Below are 12,606 nucleotides of genomic sequence, written 5' to 3' on the forward strand. Positions count from 1 at the left end.
AAAAAAAAAAGAAAAGTGACTTATTAGAATGCTACTTCAAGTCCAGGCTGCTCCTCTGCCCTTCCAGCTCCTCACTAATGCACCAGGGAAAGCAACAGAGGAAGGTCTAAGTGCCTGGGCCCCGGCACCCTCGTGGGACATCAGGAAGGAGTTCCTGCCTCCTGACTTCAGTCTGGCCCAGACATGGCTATACGGGGAGTGAACTCTCTTTGAAGATGAAAGGTTCGAGATGCCTGCATCCCATAACCCTGGATTTGAGTCCTGGCTCTATTTCTGAACTAGCTTCCTCTGGATGATGGCACAAGTAGTTGAGTTCCTGCTACCCATGGGGGAGACTTGGATTGAGTCCCAGGCTCCTGGCTTTCCCCTGGCCCAGCCCTGGTTCTTGCAGGCACTTGAGTGGCGAACTAGCAGTTAGAAGCTATCTCTCAGCCTGTCTCTGTCACTTTCTGGTTTAAATGATAATCTTTATGCAAAAATTATTTATTTTACTTGAATTTCAGAATGACAGAGAGAGATCTTCCATCCACAGGCTCACTCCCCAAAGGACTGCTGCAGCCAGAGCTGGACCGATCTGAAGCCGGGAGCCAGAACTTTCCTCCAAGTCTCCCAGATGGGTGTAGAGCCCCAAGGGCCTACACTTTCCCAGGCCACAATAAGGGAGCTGGATGGGAAGTGGAGAAGCCAGAACACCAACCAGTGCCATACAGGATGCAGGAGGGGAGTTAGCATGCTATATCACCCTGCTGGCCCCAGTGGTAAACTTTATGTATAGCTTATCACAATGAGGAATAAATGGAAAGAAAGGAATCATTGTAATTGGGTCTGTGAGGAAGAAAGCCTTTTTGCCCCTGGCCTTCTAGACAATCCCTCTTATCTTAGACTTTTCCTGGTGCCTTGCTTTATAGACACAAGCAATCAGAAAGAATTTGCTGGCCTCATCAGTAAGGACCTTGGAATGTCCTGGCTCTCTCTCTGCGGACTGGCTGTCATGTCTGAGCTAACAAAACTCATCAACCCCACAATGCCATGTGGGTCCTGAATGCTTAGGTCTGTGCAGGGACCTCAGTGGGTGCCACTAAGACCTGATGGTCACTTGTGCCTGTGGGACAGCAGAGCCTTCCCCAGTTACCCCAGATCCTTTTCTGTTTTCAACCTGTTTGGCCTCCAAGGAACAAATACCCAGAGACATTCTTGGTGGTTACAACTGGTGCAGGGCAGGTGGACAGAAGCCAGAGACACTGCTTGGCATTGACCATGCACAGGATACTACCTTCCTCAACACACACACACACGCGCACACACTCACACACACACACACACACACACACACGGAGTTATCTGGTCCTGGTTAATGTACCTGAGAAGTCCACACACACACACACACACACACACACACACCCTTACCCACACCCTCCCAGCTGTTATCCTGGTCTTTGTTAATTTTCAATCAATCCTAAGAAGTTTACAGTGTAAATATCCACTTCTAAAATTAGCTTCTTGCTCAATACCCTTTAAAGCAAAGAGTCATGCAATGAAATTGCCCGGGATCTGATCTTGTGCCCAGGACTCTGACAGGGCTGCAACAAGGAGACGGGGGAGTCGGGGCGGGGGGTGGTAACATCAGGACACCGCTGTGTTAGAGGCAAGGCTTAGGACACGCTCCTGCGAACCGTTCAGGTGTCATTCAGCCAGTTTTGACGCACAGAACAGACTTTCTGGGAGCTGTGAGAGATGGGGGTTCAAGATTAGGAATGCGTGTTATTTGGCAACAGACTGACATACTTCAAGCAGTTTATGCAAAATGGAATTAAAAAATAAGCGTAGAGGGTGGAAGGGGGAATCCCGGAGCCTATGGCACTGTATCACACACACACAAAAGACAACTGTATTTTGGTGTGAGATATTTTTTGAGGTGCATGCATAGTATTTTCCATAATATATACTTTCTATAACTTGGAACTAAAAGGAGGAACTGAGAAGCAGAGAGAGTGAGAAAGAGAGTGAGCTCTCATATATCTGGGTTCCCTCCCCCAGATGGTCCCGATGAGGCAGGACGCAGGTGTTCAACTCAGGAAACCAATTGCGTAACCTCTGTTTTCCAGGATGCATGTCTCCTGGAAGCTGGAGCCAGAGCTGGGGATCAAACCCAGGGACCCTGAAGTGGGACATGGGGGTTCTACCTGGCACCTTCACCCCCAGAGCTCCTGCCTGGCCTTCTCCCACAAACATTTTGAAGACCTCACATATGGTCAGCTTAGTTTTTGAGAGAGAAGCAAATTTTGGCATTTCACGTTTCTTGAAAAGTGGTGTCACTTCAATAATATTGTGATTTTACTTTGCATCAAAAATTAAAATGTCCATGTACTAACAGTGATCTTCTTTAAAGACAAAGTCCTAAAAATGAAAACAAAATAGATTGAGTTGCATATTCCACTCCCTGCCTTGAATGCTAGACACTGCCAGCGTGAGTTAGGCTCAGCGGCTTTTAAACTCACCCAACTTTAAGAACTCCTTGACCCTTCAGTTTAAAATCAAGCTTGAATGATTTTTGTTGAGTTCTTCATAGAATTTCCAGAACTTTTTTCCATTAAGTTTTTAAAAATAAAATCTTAAATATTTAGCAGTTAACTTTAAAATATTTTTTCTTTATAAGTTCCCCATCCAATCCTTATTGCTTGAAGAAAGCATATTTTTAAAATCATGCTTGATTGTTTCCTGAGACATGTTAAACATTTGAGGAAAAAGAGGAGGTGGTGATTAAAACCAATTTAGAGAAGATCCTTAGTTAAGGCCAAAATTTATTTCCTAATTTTGCCCACGGCAGGATTTTCTCTTCTACAAATCTGCTTACGCAAAGGATTTAGTTTCCTCCTTATCAGAGGGAGCATGTTCCAAGACTCCCACTGGATGCCTGAAGCCCAACACGGCATCTCATTTGTATCATGTTTCTTCCTGTATGTATGGGTACGTACTTGTGATTTCCACATTAGGCATCGTAAGAGATGAGCAACAATAGCTCATGAAAATAGAGTAACTAAATGATACAGGATAAGGAATGTTAGCTAAAGCTTTTGAACTATTTATTTCTGGAATTTTCCATGTTTGGATTGCATTTGACCATGGGAAATTAAATTCCACGAAAGCGAAGCTCCAGGTCAAGGAGTACTACTATGGATCCCAAGGAATCTGTCAGAAGATACTAGTGGTTCCTGTTTTTGGATAGCTCGGGTCTTTGTAGAGAGGTTTCGCCTGTTGAAAGCACAGTCCTGGGTGGATGTTGTGGTATGGTGGGATGAGTTGCTGCTTGGGACACCTGCATCCCATACCAAGTCCCACTTCTGCTTCCTATTCCAGCTTCCTGCTAACACACCTGGGAGGCCGTGATGATGGGCCAAATATTGGGTTCTTACCATGCACGTGGAAGACTCTGATGCAATTCCTGGCTTCTGCCTTACTCAACCCTTGCTATTGCATGCACTTGGGGAGTGAATCAATGGAGGGAAAATCTGTCTCTGTGTTACTCCTCTTCAAATTGGATTTACTTGTTTTTTGTTTTTTACGTCTTTGCCAACTGACTCAGACCCTACTTATATATGCCCTTAAGTGAGTTTCCAGGTCCTTGAATGTCAGTTTCCTGTGAGCAAGATGGGATTAGTGTGCCCTCATCACATTGTCGTGGGGAGTAGATAGGATGAAGCTGATGAAGTCCCCTGTACAGAGCCTGGGCTGTGACTTACTGGCCGTTAGCCCTTATTGCTATTGCCAACCAATTCAATCACTGGAATCATAAAGGCCTCTGGTTTTCTAAAAGCAGTATCTAAGCTTATAATTATGGTGACACTATGTTAGTGCTAACAGTATTGAGACAATTTGTTATTCTCTTCTTAGGAGCCGTAGATTTAGGCACAGATTTCTTCTTGATTATGTTCAGAAGGTAAGTTCCTAAGGAATGATTCATTTTATTATCTATTTTTGGGGGGGGTAATATTTTTGATTGATTTGTTGAAAAGTAAAGGGCAGGAAGAGAGATATGCCCTCTACCCACTGGGTCCCTCCCCAGATGGCTTCGATGTGGCTTAGCCAGACCACAGCCTGAATCCAGGGGCACCCCCAGGGTCTCCCATGTGAGTGGCAAGGACTCACTCCTTGCACTATCATCTGCTGCTTGCCAGGCTCACGAGCAAGGAGGTGGATGGAAAGCAAAGATGCTGGGACTTGACCCGGCACTCTGATACGAGATGAGAGGGTTCCTAACAAGCAGTGAACCCACTGTGCACGAATGCTGGCCCTTTTTATTTGTGAATAACATATCTACAGAAAACGACACAAGTTCAGAAAGTTTTCACAAAGTAAATGCACCCATGTAGTGCCCATCCACGCCAAGAGATCTGTGTGACAGCTCTCCCATGCAGCCTCCTCCCGAAGCTAACCGCACTAGGTCGAGCTCCGCTCTTTAGCTCCGTAATTCCCCGGTATGGATTCTCTTGTGTCTGGATGCTTCCTTACTTCCCTCTTTCCCTCCCTACCTGCCTCTCTCCCTCCCGCCCTCCCTCTCTTCCTTCCTTCCTCTCTTTTCAGACTTACTGGTTTGAAATGCTGTTACGTAGAGAAGGAAAGGGAGAGATAAAACTATTTTCTTATTTAGTGTGCAATATCAATTATCCCTCAGCAAAGCTGTTTTAACAAAATGGCGAGGCAGGCATTTGGTCTAGCGTTTAAGATGACCATGGAGACATCTGAGTCCCACCCTGGAGTACCTTGATTCACTGTCCAGTTCCAGCTTCCTGTTACTGCAGACCCTGGAGGTCATGCTGAGAACTCAAGTTGGGTCCCTTCTGCCTCGGTGGGAGACACGGGCTGAGTGCCTAGCTCCCAGCTCTGGTCGCAGTCTAGCTCTGGCTGTGGTGGGCATTTACAGATGGAAACAACAGATGGGAGTTGTGTCTGCTTCTCTTTCTATCTCAAACAGATAAATAAACTTTAAATGTTCTCATATTCTAGTTGAGAGGCTTGAATGCCAGGAGGAGGGAGCAGTTTGGGTCGGAGAAGAGGACAGTCCGGAGACGTGAACAGTGGTGTGCTGAGGCCACACAGGCAGATGACATTCACTTGGATCAGGCGTCCTGTCTGCTATGGCTGGGTTCATCATGACACCCTCAGACTGCTCCCAGAGCTCTGCAACACAACGATGACATCAGTGCCTCCGTATGTATCCTCTTACCCAAAAATCCTTTTATTCTTGAGGATTTCCCAAACTAAGGTTAGCTGCACCTAGGGTTTAAGTGTGTCTAAATATCTCATAAATACTGCAAATCTGTGTGACAATACTTTGGGACAGTTCCCACTCCTCACAGCAGAGTAAGACTTTGCCTAGTTCTCTCACCTTGGTCAGCCCTGAGGTCGAATTGGTAAAAAAATAATTGTTCTTCTAATCTAGCAGTAAAAATGTTATTGCTGGGACTGGCGTTGTGGTGCACCAGGTTAAACCGCTGCCTGTGACACTGCCATCTGCCATCAGACGCACCTGTTTGAAGCAGCGGCTCCGTTACCTGTCTGGCTCCCTCCTAATGAGCCTGGGAAGGCAGCAGGTGGTGGTCCCGATAACCCACATGAAGCTGTGAGTAGAAGATTCTCTCTGTGCCTTTCAAATAAATAAAATAAAAATCTTTTTCACAGATAAAAAGGAAAATGTTCTGTCTGTGCATTTTAAAAATATATATTTGTTTTATTTGTTTAAAAGAGAGAGAGATTCCATCTGCTGGTTCATTCCTCAAATGGCTCAGCTAGGGTTGAGCAAGGCCAAAGCCAGGAGCCAGGAGTTTCCTCCAGTTTCCTCCATGGGTCCAGGGACCCAAACACTTGGGGCATCCTCTGCTGCTTTCAGAGGCACATCAGCACAGAGCTGGATTGGAAGTGGAGCAACTAGGACTCGAACTAGCACCCTTACGGGATGCTAGCAAATCAGGTAGTGGCTTAACACCCTAGGGTACAGTACCAGCTCCTGTGTATGTGTTTATTTACTTTAAAATATTTATTTTTTTATTGGAAAGGCAGATACACAGAGATTAAGAGAGGCAGAGAAAAGATCTTCTCTCCACTGGTTCACTCCCCAAGGGGCCACAACGGCCAGAGCTGAGTTGATCCAAAGCCAGGAGCCAGGAGTTTCTTCCAGGTCTCCCTCATGGATGCAGGGTCTCAAGGCTTTGGGCCATCCTCGACTGCTTTCCCAGGCCACAAGCAGGGAGCTGGATGGGAGGTGGAGCAGCCAATACATGAACTGGTGCCCATAGGGCATCCCAGCTCATGCAAGGTAAGAATTTAGCCACTAGGCTATTGTGCCAGGCCCTTTATTTATTCTTTTCTGAAGAAAGAGAGGGAGAGACAATGGGGGCAGGAATTGTTGCAGGGAGAGAGAGCAGTTCCATCCTCTGGTTCACTCTCAAAATGGCCTCACCAATCAGGCTGTTCCTGGCTGAAGCCTGGAATGAGGAACTTCTCATGGATACAAGGGATCTAATTATTTCGGCCATCCTCCGACACCTTCCCAGGAGCATTATCTGGGCAATGGAAAAGAAGCAGAGAAGTCGGGAATCAAACTGGTATCCTGATATGGGATGCTGGTTGTCCCAGGTGGTTGGTGGTCCGACTGCTTGCAACATAATGCGGGTCCCTTTGTATTGTTTCAGTTGTTTCAATTTGAACTTCTGGCTATTGGCTACATGTGTTTACTGACAGGCAGGGTTTCCTCTTCTGCAATGATCACATTTGAATAGTAGAGACAAGGATAACAGAGAAAGAGGAGGAGGAGTGAGTCTGTTGTGATGGTCTGTGTAAAATGCGTTCCTAGTGCCCAGTTCCCTGCCCCTCCTGCCCCCACCCTCCACCCCTGTGGGTCTTCTGTAAATGGAAGCGGCTTTTACTGCCATCTTCACTGTGGTTACAAGTGCAGGTGGTGAGACCATGACTGCTACCGCAAGTGACAGGGCCGTGACCGCCTCCGTTCAAAGCACCTGCCTGTTAGCGGCTCTGGACTAGCCCAGCTGTGTGGTTACCAGCGTCCCCAAAGATGGTCAGCACACTGAACTTGACATTGCCAGGTGGAGGAGGAGGTGGCTCTGGTTCATACTAACCTGCAGTACAACCTGACAGAGGGTGGAATCCAGATTCATTTTCAATAACCGAAAGTTCCCAGGGACCCTACACGGAAAAGCAAAACCTTGGGACCCTGCACCCACATGGGAGACCTGGAAGAGGCTCTGGGCTCCTGGCTTTGGCTCGGCTCGGCTCAGCTCCAGCCGTTGTGGCCACTTGGGAAGTGAGTCGATGGACGAAAGATCTTCCTCTCTGTCTTTCCTCCTCTCTGTGTATCTAACTTTCTGATAGGAATGCCTGCTACTTCTGTTCAGTAGGTAATGACACCCCAAGAAATTTAGTATTTACATTCTAACAACTCAGAAGCTATTTGAAAAAAAATAGCGCAAGAGTACCAAAAAACAACCCATGCCCGTTGTACAAACACAATTGTGCACGCTGAACACATACACACGAAATAAACATTTTATTTGCATTTTTATTTCACTCTTCAGTAACTAATGAAACAGCCGTGAATGTTTTATAACTTTAACTTTTATGTATTTGTTCATTTATTTGAAAGGCAGGATTACAGAGAGAAAGAGGGAAAGACAAAGAGAATCTTCCACCTGCTGGTTTATTTTCCCAAATGGCCGTGACTGCCGGGCCTGGGCCAAGAGCCTCTTTTAGGTGTTCCACCTGGGCCCAGGGACCCAGGCACTTGGCCCACCTTCTGCTGCAGGGAGCTAGACTGCAGGTGGAGCAGCTGGGACTTGTACTCCCTCCTTTGTAAAATACTGTTGCTGCACACAGTGGCTTTTTCATGACTGTGCCAGGGTGCCAGTCCCATAAACCCTCATTTTTAAATGTTGCAGTGACTTATCATGGAAGGTACTTGTATGTACCTTTGGGCCACTACCCAGCTTCTCAGATCTTGGAATCAGATTGGATACTGCCGTCCTCATTCCTTCTTTTCGCTTTTGAAATCATATTTATTTGAAAAGCAGAGACAAAAACAAATACAGAACTGGAGGCAAGGGAGAGAGAGAGAGATGGACACATAGAGATTTTCCATCGGCTGGTTCACTCCCCTGATGCCCACAACAGCCGGGACTGGACTAGACCAAACTCAGGAGCCAGGAGCTCCATCGGGCTGCAGGGACTCCAGCACTTGAGATGTCCCCTGTCCCCAAGGGTAAGCATTAACCAGAAGCAGAGCAGGGCGTAAGCCGGACACTCAGATATGGGTCATGGGCATCCGAGCAGCGTCTTAAACCTTGAATCTATTGCCCAGCCCCTTCCACCCTGACTTTCAGGGGGTTCTTTCATTTTATCGTGACAACTGTCACACAGCCATCTCTGTGACAACACAGCACAACCCGAAAGAAGGGAGGGCCATCTCGATAGGAGAACTGAACATGCTCTTGTGACTACTGGGAGTGGTTCCTGACAGTATCACTGTTTCCCTTGCAAACGGAAACTACTCTGGCTCCGCTGCGAGTTCTCTCAGTGTCACACACTCGTGCAGGGACTGTTCATGCAAGAAAGAGGGAAGGGGCCATGTGCTAGGAATTTCTCAAGGAGACAAACAGAGCGAGCACTGCATTAACTGGGTTGGGCTGGGTCAAAGCTCCCAGAAGCAGGGAACTGAGAACCCAAGCCAGGTCTTCTATGTCTGTGTGTGTTTGTGGCGGACGGGGAAGGACCTGAATCGCTTGAGCCATCCTTGCTTTCTCCAAGGATCTGCATTAGCAGAAAGTTGGCGTGAGGTGCTAAAGTAAGAACCTGAACTCAGGTACTCCACCGTGGGACCCTGGGTATCTCATCTTCCAGGCCCAAAGCCCCTGCCATGTCCGGCTTTTGTGCTCCTTTTATGGGCTTGCCTGCAAGTGGTGCACAAGATGCCTATGGGTGCGTGAAGACAACTTAGACTATTGCATTCAAACAGGGATAGAACTTGGAAGGCCTGCTCAATCAGCATGGAACTGAAAAGTTGGCCTTCCCCCCTTCTCTCCCTTCTTCCTCCAGATACAGGTAAAAAGTGTAAAAACTGGAAGCAGTAGTCTCATCTACTTTCATGTGTTCCTTGACTTTTTCCACCCTAATCACTGGTCCACAGAGCATCTCAACTACGTAGACATCATCAAAACTAAAATAAATGTATTATATATGAAAAAAAAGAAAAGTTGGCAGGTTTACCAGTTCAGTTATTGCTTTGAATGACAGTGTCTCTCTGGCTTCCCAGGTGCTTAGTGATTTAGGTGGCATTGTATGTGGGAACAGCAGGCTGGGTAAGAAGCCACCTGCATCGCAAATACGTTGTTTTAACCTGCATGGAATTCAGATTTCTCTAGAAAACCACAGGCTCTGAGCTGCACAGCCTAGCCTTGTCTAGCTCTCTGAGGGAGAGGTGTGGCCCGATGACTAACAATCCCCTTGGGTCAGGAGACATGGAGGACGTACTACCTGGTCTGAGATAGGAATGCCAGGACATGTTGGCCAAGAGGGTGCAAGAGGACTCGAGGTGGGCAGGGTGGGGTGAGGACACGGGGCTTCTCCAGTGAAATGTCTGTGGACCATGTGGCAAGAGGTGAATCAGGGGCTGGCGCTCAACGCCCGTGCGGCCGAGGGAGTTTGATGTTGCCCTGACACCGTGGGAGGTGCTGACAGGTCAGAGTCCTGGAAGGACTTGATCAGAGTAGCAGCCTGGGGATCCGCAGCAGCCAGAACATGGTAGAGCGTTGCTCGGTGCTCCCACCGTGCCTGCTGCCCCTTCCTGCACGCACAGCCCGGCTGCATCTCTTGGAGTCTTCTGCAGTCGGGGGAGGCTACGGGACTGAGTCACAGCCCAGCCGATGTGGATGGATGGAAGAGCTTACTGTGTCCAGGGATCACCCGGTGGCAACCTCCTACACACTTCTTCGCATTCTCTCTTCCCCATTTCCTAAGAAGACCCGAGGACCTCGATGGGGGAACCCCAACATGGCAGGAGCTTGGATTCCCGAGGCACCGTGTGGCAGAGCGTGCGATGGGGACTGTCCTGTGAGCAGCGAATCCGTTGTTGTTACGCTCAGGCATCAAGGTGTTGGGATTATTTGTCAGAGCAGTGAGATAAACTGTGCTAATAGCAGCTAGCTTTTAAGTACTTGCTGTGGACTGGGCTGGTGCCAAGTGTATTGCCGCACTTGATCCACACAACAGCCCAAGGGGATGGGTCCCACTGTTAGATCGGCTGTACAGACAAGTACCTGGAGGCTGAGAGAGCAAATAGGGGGTGAGGGACAGAGCAGTCCGATCCCCAGATCTAGACTCACTGGCTGAAAGATGCCCTGCTGCCTCCCTGCACTGAAGGAGATTGGATGAGGAGGGCCTGCCTAGCAAATGGGAGGAATAATAGGTTATCGTAAATAGTAGTTAATGGGTTCTGGCACATGTCAACTCATAGGCTACTAAAAATGTTAATCATTAGATTATCATAAATATGAATTAATGTGTTATTTGTAAATATCAATTAACAGGCTCTTGTAAACACGAAGTAAGAAGTTATAAATTTCAATTGAAAAGTTATTATAAATATTAATTTCCCCTGTGACATGGAGGAAATAATAACTGATATTAATTGGTCATTATAAAAATGACTAGGTGGTTCTAAATGATAAGGAGCAGGTTGTGAATCTTCATTGAGAAGATGCAGCTGAGGGCTCTGGTGCCAGGCCCACCTGCTGGCCGATGCATACCAAGGGCTGGTTCAGTTTTTCCTCCAGGGACTAAGCAAGAGGTGATGAAGCCCTGGTGAGAAGAGAGAGCCATGCTGGGAGCATCCCGGCAGGCCTGGGCGAAGCCCGAGGGAGACAGGGAGGGAACCGAAGGGAGGTGTGAGAAATAGCTCCTCCAGTGCGCTGCGGCATGGAGCCGGCAGAGAACGGGGTGTGAGGGACTCGGTCAGCGGCATGGCCTGGGACTCCAGGGCTGGGAAGCTGTCGAGCGGCCGTGTCCTGTTCCTGTTCCTGGGCCTCCAGCTCACCAAGGCCGTCAAAGCCCTGACCAAATGCGCGCACTTAGAGGCAGAAATCTTTCTCTGCACAACTGGGAGCTGAAGCTCGAGCTTCTTGATGCCTTCTTTCCCTTCTCTGAGAGCAGAGATAGCAAGTCATGGGACGCACATAGTTGTGATGAGAATATTCCGAATGCTTGGCACAGATAATAAATGGCCATTAAAATCGCCATTAAAATGCTCTTATCTCTAACACGATGTGTCTATACCTGCACACCTTGCGTGAGAGCTGAGAGCCTGGCCTGGCTTGTTCATTGCTACAACCTTATCTAGGTCTTCGGTGATGGGCTCACAGAGCTCGTTAAAATGTTTGTTGAATAAGGAAACCTGTCTCACCGTTTCTCTCTCTCTCTTCCTTCCTTCATCCCTCTCTCCCTCCATCCTCATAGCTGTCTTAGCTCCTCACTCCAGCTTCCCGGAGGCATCATGACATTTTTGTGTGTGTTTAACTGCTCTGTGTGGTACCTGACAACCTAGCTGCGACTAACAAGTAGTAGCTACTTTTTCTTTTTTAGTTGTTGTCATCTGTGAGTTGTGTGAAGCCATCAGGTTGCATTGTAGGCATCTGAGAGAGTGAGCCGGTGGAGGCGAGCGACCCTCCCCCCAAGAAATCAGTAAAATGACAATATAGTGGCTTAGCCCTCAAGTCTCTCTCCCACTTCCATCGTGTTAAATTATAGTTAACGTGAAGTTTACTGCCTGGCTTCTTTTGAGTGGATGGTGAGTGGCAGTAAGTGCATTCGCATGTGGGTACAGCCCATCTCTGTCTTCCCAAATAGGAACTGTGCCTGTTGAGCCACCGCATCCCACCCGCCCTTCGCCTGGATCCTGGGAGCCACCCTTCTCCATCGCGTCTCTGTGAGTTTCATTCCTCTGGGAAGCTTGCTGCCTGCGAGGAGCTGTCCGTCCTGTACTTGTCCTGCCACATCCCACAGTTAGGCAGTCACTGAAGTCATGCTGTAAGCATAGGACCCACCTAGGAGGCATAACTGAGATGATGTGCTTCAGGGGCTTAGTCCAGGAGCTGGTGTAGTCGAAAGTGTTCCTGAGAGAGCAGTGAGCTTGCACTTCCACACAAGCGCATGCTTGTCTGGCACCATCCCGAACCCTCTGCCTCCATCAACTCCTCTCCACCTCTCCTTGACCCCTGTAACTCTGGAGCTATTCCTGTCGTCCACACCTCACCCGGGAGCAGATTCCAGGAGGAAGGTGCTCTGTGGTATACAGCCAGCTCAGGGTCGAGTTCAGAGTCAAGGGCAGACAGGCAACTGACTGCTAAAGTCCTTGGCTTTTCCGTGCTCCTTGGGGATGCCTGTGGGACCCTGCTGTTCCTCTGAGGCGTGTGTATGTACATGTGTAGGGAAGAGGGGTTATTTTGTCATCTCCATGCTGCTCCTGAGTCAGGCTGTCAGGGTGCGCCTGGCTATCCAGGCGACCCCAAGGAGATGTTGGTGGGAATCATGGAAAAATCACTGACA

The sequence above is a fragment of the Ochotona princeps genome, chromosome 24 (genome assembly GCF_030435755.1).
Source record: "Ochotona princeps isolate mOchPri1 chromosome 24, mOchPri1.hap1, whole genome shotgun sequence".
Lineage (NCBI taxonomy): Eukaryota > Metazoa > Chordata > Mammalia > Lagomorpha > Ochotonidae > Ochotona > Ochotona princeps.